This window comes from Hipposideros armiger, unplaced genomic scaffold (genome assembly GCF_001890085.2).
Source record: "Hipposideros armiger isolate ML-2016 unplaced genomic scaffold, ASM189008v1 scaffold_52, whole genome shotgun sequence".
Taxonomy (NCBI): domain Eukaryota; kingdom Metazoa; phylum Chordata; class Mammalia; order Chiroptera; family Hipposideridae; genus Hipposideros; species Hipposideros armiger.
This window is the reverse complement of record NW_017731402.1, coordinates 4,662,998-4,671,777: the sequence shown is the minus strand read 5'-3', so window position 1 is coordinate 4,671,777 and position 8,780 is coordinate 4,662,998. Positions and strand designations below refer to the sequence as shown.

The 8,780-nt window shown below is 42.1% G+C and overlaps 1 long non-coding RNA gene across 1 annotated transcript in view; it reads left to right on the top strand.

The window, feature by feature from the left end:
• The window catches only part of LOC109381733 (uncharacterized), a 9,200-nt gene extending 1,837 nt beyond the window's left edge, over nucleotides 1–7,363 (top strand). Inside the window, exons 2-3 of the long non-coding RNA XR_002123801.1 lie at nucleotides 2,510–2,594; nucleotides 7,326–7,363. This is a non-coding gene — a long non-coding RNA (uncharacterized LOC109381733). The remainder of the gene's footprint in view (nucleotides 1–2,509; nucleotides 2,595–7,325) is intronic.
• The last annotated feature ends 1,417 nt before the right edge of the window (nucleotides 7,364–8,780 follow it).

The following is an 8,780-nucleotide window of genomic DNA, read 5'->3' as shown; positions in this document are numbered from 1 at the left end:
GTAGCCAGCAGCCAGTGTGAGCGGCCAGCAGCCACCGTGAGTGGCCGTCCAGAATCCGGTGACTGATCTGCCTCCCCCGGGAAGAGTGCAATGATGGTGCCAACTTGGGCCAGTGAAGCAACGTCCTCCACAACGAGACTGAAGAACAAAAGGACAGCAACTTGTCTGTTCCCCTTTCCCCCAATTCCCCAGTGCTGTTCCCATCCCTCCAATTCCCCAATAAAAATCTTAAAAAAAAAATTAAATAAATAAATTTGGCAAATATGATCAGTTATGGAAGACTTTATTTATTCAACAAATATTTATCAAGTATCTACTTTTAGTCAATTATTAGTTACAACATGGTTCTAACAATTAATAAAACTTTATTTATGAAATCAAAAGGAAATGTATAGTTTAGTGGTAAAATCAAGCCATCTTTAATGTCTGCCACTCTGGTCTTGTTCATCAGCTTTCTTCGGTGGCTTCCCTCTCTGACAGGTCACAGGTCTCTCTCACTCAACTGGAGACCCTTCCTGTGGCTGGTTACTCCCATACTCTCCCTTTTCTTTTTCAGTTCCTTCTTGCTATAAGAATTTGTAGATATTTGAGGACACTTTCAGCCTGCAGAAACAAAGCAAACTTTTTTTTTTTACCAAGCCTTAAATAAATGTTTTACAGAAAATTCAAAAGAGAAAAAAACCTGCAGGCGTATCAACATGACGGCCAAATATTGAGGAATTCACGTTACAGCCTAGGCTCCGGCCCCATCTTGCTACCTTCTCTCTCCTGCAGCACTTTTGGTCTAAAATCTCTTGTCTTCTTGCCCTTCTCTTGGTCACAGATTTCTCAATATTTTTCAAAAATTTTAACACATTTTTACCACACGAGATAAGGGAAATAAAGTCTGGGTGAATAGGAAACAAGGCAGGAGCTGGGCAGCAGGTCAGGGGACTGTGGACTGGGAGATGGGAGAGGGAACACCATGGAGGATCGCTCCAGTATTTAATGGGAAGCAGGAAAAACAGAATAGGAACAACTAATTTTCTTGGTCCAAAATCCATCCATAATCCACAGCTTTGGGAATTAAAAAAAAAAACAAAACCAAAAAAAGATAAAGTAAAAACTAAGTATGCCCAATATCAGTTTGGGTCATATCAGTTTTTTGTTTTTTGGTTTTTTTTTAAAGATTTTTATTGGGGAATTGGGGAAGGGGAACAGACAAGTTGCTGTCCTTTTGTTCTTCAGTCTAGTTGTGGAGGACGTTGCTTCACTGGCCCATGTTGGTATTATCATTGTGCTCTTCCTGGGTGAGGCAGATCAGTTACTGGCCATTGGATGGCAGCTCACGGCGCCTGCCAGCTGCTCACGTCAGCTGCCAGCCACTCACAGTAGCTCACGGCAGCCCACTACAGCCCCACTGCAGCCTACGCCATTGCTGGCGACTCATGGAAGCCCAGCTCCAGGTTGAGCTGTTGTTCACGATCTTAGCTGTAGACGATGCAGCTTACTGGCTCATGTGGGAATCGAACTGGCAGCCCTGTTGTTCAGAGCTTGGGCTCTTACCAACTGAGCCACTCGGCCAGCCCAGGTCATATCGGTTTAAACAGCTTGATTTACCTTTTTAGTTGGGAATTTGAAAATGTTTTGGGTATCTGCATTTCAAATTTTAAGGAGGTAACAGGGAGCACTCTTTAGTAATTATAAATGCAACAGAAAATGTGAATTGCACTTTCATTTTATATCGTGGAAAGTTAAAGGAGCCAGAGGAAGGGGGCAGGAAGAGAGAAGTGTACACAAAGAGATGAAACAAAAGCTAAATGAGATTCTAACCAAGGCAAAACTTTCACAGAAAGATGGTACCATGGGACTCAGACCAGTAGATTTAAGAGGCAAAGTGGCAAAAGACACAGCTCACTATTTTGCACACCCATTTGTTGAAAACATGTCTGTAAGAACAGGACTACCTTAAACAGAAGCACACACCTCACATTCTGCAGATTGAAAGCGGGCCAACATGGCTGCTTACACATTTTCCTCTTTTAGAACAAAAACAACGAGAGACAAGAGCTTCATATGAGAAACAGCTCATCCAATTCGCAATCAAATAAGCATGCTATGGGTTCCGAGCCAACTAATAGTGTGTGCCGACACTTGTCAGTGCCCTTGTTCATAAAACCAGCTGGAACGTTTTATAAGTACCATCCCTTCAATCCTTTAAAATAAAGGATTTGTCTCTTGTTGGAAAATATGTGTCTCATCATAAAAATAGAACATAGTGTCCTTGATTTAGTTATTCTCTAGAGAAGCAGACTTTATTGCACTAGATGCCAGGAATACAGTGAAGGGGGTGGGGAAACTGATTACAGTGAATTTATTTCAGGCATGAGAGACTGGGAGACTTTTCTGTAGATAGATGTATAGATTAGGAATATAAAAACTGCAGGCTCCACTCCCAGGGTACCAATATTCATGGAACAAACCCTAAGAAGGAAATCAATAACTAATTCTTTTTTTTTTTCATGTCCAGGAATTCCTGAAGACGGAACAAGCCAAGAGCAAAGGATCAACTTCAGAAGAAGCATGACAGATTTGAGATTTTTAGAAAACAAAAGGTCAGTTATGAAGGACCTGGGATTAGCCTAGATATGAAACAACATTCCCAGAGCTTTTTCTCAAACTTGTGCTTTTTTTTTCTTTAACCATTGAAGAAAAGTAAAGATTGATACCTCTCTTGTACCACACACCTTATACTAAAGTAAATCCCAGACCAAATCAAGATTTTAGTGTAAAAAAATAAAACCATATAAAAACTACAGGAAAATACAGGGAATTAATAAAAAAAAAAAGAAAGAAAGAAAAGAAAAAAAGCACAGGTGAATATTTATATAATCTTGAGGTACAAATGGCTATTTGAAGAATAAAAATAGCAACAAAATTTATAGAGGAAATGAGAACTAGATTTGACTTTATTCAAGTTAAAAAACAAAAGCCAAACATTTATTTAGGATAAAAGCACCATCAGCAAAGGTAAACCAACTTTAAAAAGATGTACAGGGCCGGCCGGTGGCTCAGTTGGTTAAGAGCATGAGCTCTGAGCAACAGGGTCACCAGTTTGATTCCCAAATGGGCCAGTGAGCTGCACCCAAGCTGAGCTGCCGCTGAGCTGCCAACAAGTGGCAGGATGGCTCAGCTGGTGAGGGCACATGCTCCTAACAACAAGGTTCCAGTTTGACTCCCACATGGGATGGTGGGCTACGCCCACCTGCAACTAAGATTGAACACAGCACCTGAGTGTTGAACACAGCAGCTGAGTGGCCGCGAGCTGATGATGGGTGGCCAGATGGCGACTGAACTTGGGGCTGAGCTAACTGCACCCTCCACAGCTAAGATTAAAGGACAACTACTTGCCTGTTTCCCTTAAAAAAAAAAGGAAGAAAGGATGTGTACAAAATTCTCTTTAAGTTTTCTTTGGGTTACACACAGTCCACCCAAGCTAGCTTATTACAAAAGCAATAGAACAAAAGATAAAAACATAGGACTATCTCACAGACTCCAAGGGCAGGAGTGTAGCTGGACCATGGCAGAAATTGGGAACCAGGGGATGAGAAGCCATTGGGAATGAAGGAATGAGATGGCTACTCTCAGCGCTATCCTGGGACCAGAGTCTCCTGTCACTGGTTTCTCTGTCTGCACCATTACCTCCTTCGTGTCTCTCTCAGGCTGTCTTCCCCCCTACCCCCCATCTCTACGCACTTCACAGCTCCTAACCTCGTAGGTCCTTACTTCTTCCCACATCCAGAAACTGCCTTTTCATTGGCATCCCTTGTCCCCATAACAAAGCCTCAGTGGCCCATTTTTTCAGTTGTAAACTCCTAATCTAGATGCCATGGCCAGGCGGCTGTGGTCACAGGGAACACACACAGCTGAGGGGTACCTATGGGGCTATTATTAGAGAAATGGGGTCACCACGGGCAGATCAGACACCAGAAATTCTTTTGACCTATCTGCTCTTGACCTTTTATAAGTTATTTTTTAAAGAATCAGTAGAGGGGCACCCCAGTCAGGACCCCCTCTCGTTTTGAGAGCTGTTACTTTCTGCCCTAATAAACTGTCCTCTCTTGCAAACTTAAAAAAAAAAATCAGTAGAGAAATAAGCAGAAGAATAATGTGAAAGACCAACCATCTTACAGACATTTTAGACCTTACTTGCAAGCAAAACAATGACAACTAGGTTTCAAAAATCTTTTTTTATATAAGATTTTTATATAAAATTGGTGAATATTAAAATATATTATAATAAAATAATTATTATGACTACCGGTGGTGCCAAAAAAATGTATACACATGACTTGTATTCATCTTTTGTTATCAGTGTATATTATTACAAATTCAATACAGTTTTTTCCTTTCTTAAAATGTGTATACATTTTTTGGCACCCTCTAATATATGGTTATACTAATTATTACATTATAAAAAATTATACTTATCATAAAAATATTATTAAAATATTGTAACAGCCAGGATCTCAGAAATATGGAGAATCGGGTATTTGCACGTGCTACCTATATGGCCTTTATTATGTTACAGTTCATTCCTTGTATATCTAATTTGCTGAGAGTCTCTATCATGGAAGGATGTTGTACTTTGTCAAATGCTTTTTCTGCATCTATTGAGATGATCACATGATTTTTAGCCTTCGTTCTGTTCAGTACAAGCGTGATGACTAAAGCATGGAGGAATCTTTATCTGAATTCAATATTGCCAAAATGAAAAAGGGCTCCAGGTTAATGACATTTATAAGACAATAGTTATATAAGCTAGTTCATTAATACAGTTTGCTATAAAATTTAGTCCAGTCTTGACGTATTTGCTGATATGCACAATAAATATATTTGATATAATTTTCCTACTATTCATTTTGCCTTTTTAGATACAGCACTATTTCTTTAGCACAAAGAGAACGAATGACCCACTGCAGGGAAAATAATATTCTAAGTTAATGCATGTAATGAATCAAAACAATGCAAACTCTTATATGGTTTATGTGATTAATAAACATGTAATTGACACTGGTACTGTTGCACTGTGCCACAATAGACAGTAACACACAAATTCAGTATGAATAACACTCTTTAGTCAGAAAAGTAAAAAAAATAAAGAACAGAATGTCTACTGACATTGGCTTTGGAATTTGAATTTTAAGGAGACTGTTATTTACCTAATACTATTTAGATTAGTGCTCTAAAGTTTGTGAGAAATCAATTTGAATCTCCTTAAAGTCTTTCCAAATATTTTTTAATTCTATTTTTTAAATTCTATGATAAACCTACAATTTTTTTTTTAAGATTTTAAAATTGGGGAAGGGGAACAGTGTTGGTGAATTGGGGAAGGGGAACAGCCAAGTTGTTGTTCTTCAATCTTAGTTGTAGAGGGCACAGCTAGCTCAGCTCCAAGTCCAGTCGTCATCTGGCTGCCTCTCGGCAGCTCGCGGCTGCTCAGCTCAAGGTACTGTGTTCAATCTTAGTTGCGGGTGGGCGTAGCCCACCATCTCATATGGGAGTCGAACTGGAAACCTTGTTGTTAGGAGCATGTGCTTTCACTAGCTGAGCCATCCTGCCACCTGTTGGCAGCTCAGCAGCAGCTCAGCTCGGGCACAGCTCACTGGCCCATGTGGGAATCAAACCAGTGAGCTTGTTGCTCAGAGCTCGTGCTCTTAACCAACTGAGCCACTCGGCCAGCCCCTACAAAATTTTTTGAGAAGATATTCTGCATCAGAGAACAGTGTTTTATGATTGTTTATGTTTTGGAGGTAAAGAAAAAACTGAATATAAATCTATGCCAAATCATACATATTGCCACCACATGTTGGCATTTTGGTAGGGGAGAGATTTGGAGTTGAAACTGGTGCTGTGACTCACTCTATTTTGAAGTCAGCCATGGTATTAGATATATTCACTCATTTATCAAACATTTTTTTGAGTGCCTCCCACTATATTTGACTGGAACGTCAAAGCTAAGAAAGACAAAGTCCTAGCCCTCAATGAATGTATAATCTTGTGGGGAAAGAAAACACGAACAAATGTGGGAATGTCAGAGAGACTTAGCAAGGTTGGCACGCAGGACAGGGGCGCCAATTCCATCCCAAAGTGGGTGGGCGGATAGGCAGGAAGAAGGATGGAGAGGAGGAGTCAGAACATATACCTGAGAAAATGTCCCAACTCGTTCCTGCTCCCAGCTGGACCAGTGGGGGAGAAGGGCATCTTGGAGAGTGTAGATAAGATTAAACTGCCTGGGGCATCCAGGAAAACACCAGTGGAGGTTCATGGGTAGTTTCTCCATCCTTCAGTCAATGCATAGAATAACAAGTGCTCCTGAGGAAAGTGAGCACTAACCTGAGTGTTGAATGATCTGGGCCACCAAGGCTGTGGGGGCGTCACTGCGGTGAGTCACTACGTACACAGGACCTGGGTGGTGGCCCAGACCCTCAAAGCTTGTGTTTGATGGGGTTGCTTGAAGCCCAGTGCCAGGTACTTGTACAAGAGGCTGGCTTAGTGACGTTCAGTCCAGAGAGCAGTACACACACACTTGGGAATGATCTCACACTGCTCCCCACCCACGGGTTCAGCTGCCTTTTGGTCCACAAGTGAGAACACATGAGGACTGTTTGCTAGGAGAGATGCCTTCATGTAGGCCAATGGCAGCCCCCAAATGGTGTGCTGTGCTCTGGGTTTTCTGCCCTGGTTCAGAAGATCCCAGGGACAGACAGATGCGTCCCTCCTCTCCTAATCATATTTAGAGGGAGAGGAGACAGACCCTCAGGACTGCACTCTGGGCAGATTTATACATTACAATTGCAATGATACATCACATTTAAGGCAGGACTGGCATCAAACTGCCCTGATATCTCTCTTCCCAGGAGACATTAGGTGGCGAGTACCCAGTGGTCACCTTTAAAACTGGGCCTTTAGAATGCAAGCCATTTCTCTCCAGGGGCTGCTTTTATTCAAGCTCAGGCGAGAAGGATTGCTAGACCTTGGCAGTAATTTTGTTTACACCGGATGCTCGGTGCCTGGCGCAGAGCCTGTAGAATAGGCCCTCAGTAAAAATGTGTGGAATGAAGTAATGGGAATCATTTGGAATTAGAGAGGAAAATGGCAATGGTCAATATTTATGTCGAATGTTATGTGTTTCTATGTATTGTTCAGACTACTATGTCTCGTACGAAAGTGATTTTAATATTTTCAGCACAATGCTGTTGCATTATACTTTATTTTGGAAAAAAAATAAGTCCAGAATTAAACAGCTAAGTGAGTTGAGCTTCTTGAGTTAAACACACCTACAGGGCCGGCTGAGTGGCGCGATGGTTAAGAGCTCGCTTGGGATGCCAGAGGGCCCCGGTTCGGATCCCACATGTGAGGGCCAGTGACGCTGCCCTCCACAGCAACTTGTCTGTTCCCCTTTCCCCAATTCCCCAGCACTGTTCCCATCCCCCCAATTCCCCAATAAAAATCTTAAAAAAAAACAAAACACCTACAGAGAACTTTTTTTTTTTCATGAAAAGGCTACATAGGAAGCTGCAACAGTGAATCGGTGGCCTCACAAATTAATTGCACACCAAGTACTTAGAAAACAATAGCAGTATTCTCCAATCCCATCGTCAGTGTGACAGAACAAACAGTAGCCTCTCTAGACTAAAGAAAAGTTAATAAATGATGACAGAATGAATCAAACAAAGTGGACAGTCATCCCAGATAGTTCTGACAGTTAATGGGTATAAATAAATGTCTATATGGCAAAAGTCACATGTGTCATGTTTCTAAGGCACAGGGCCCTGGGGGCGGGGGTGTCACAAGTCAATGCTGCTGCTGCTGCCCCTGGGGAGGTAGTCTCCGGGATGAAGGCTTTGTCTTCAATGTGCTCTTTGCTTCCAGTTATTGAGAGTCCTAGTGAACAAAAGGGGGCAAGTCGCCAGTTTAATTCTGTGCAGTACATGAAGACTAGCATTCCCCTTTGGGAAATTAAATGATACTCAAGTGTGTTCAAGGTGTGTTGAGAACCAAGGGCCGTGCCTCTGATATCGTGCAGTGCAGGAGGTAATGGTAGAAACCCTTGCGGAAGGTGGAAAGGGCGAGACAGGGAGGGACAGGAAGAGAGAGAAAGAAAGAGGGCAGGTAGGGTGAGAAGAATGTCAAGGAGACGTGAGAAGCCAACCCACATGCTCAGAGCTTTGTCATGTGAACCCCTGAGGTCGCTAACCCCCCTGGACTTCTCCTCCCCAGGAAAATTCTCACATTTTTCCCAGGACCTCTTTACCATCAACACCTACTTGTTCTATGCATATTTTCTCAGGTCTCAGAGTTTTCCCAACTCCTTCTCAAAATGTACTTCTTTTGTCCCGTGTTGACTAAGGGTCCCCATAGGTGATTCACTAACTGGAGCGCTTAATGAGATGAGGTGTGAATGGCTGATAACAGCACAATGTGTCATCCCCAGAAGGCCACATTCACATGTTAATCGAGGTCCTGAATGCCTTTCTTGGGAAGAAAAAGAAGTGGCTAATGTGAGAACCCCAGGCTCCACAGGGGGGGCCTGTGGGAAAGCGAATTGGGATGTGGGTAGTGAGTTTCTGTTTTGTTTATTTATTAATTATTTAGTCAGTTACAGTTGACATTCAAAATTGTTTTATGTTAGTTTCAGGTGCGCAGTACAGTGGTTAGACATTTATATAATTTATGCAGTGATCGCCCCCAACCCCGTTCATTAGTCTAGCACCCACCTGGCACTATACATAGTTGTA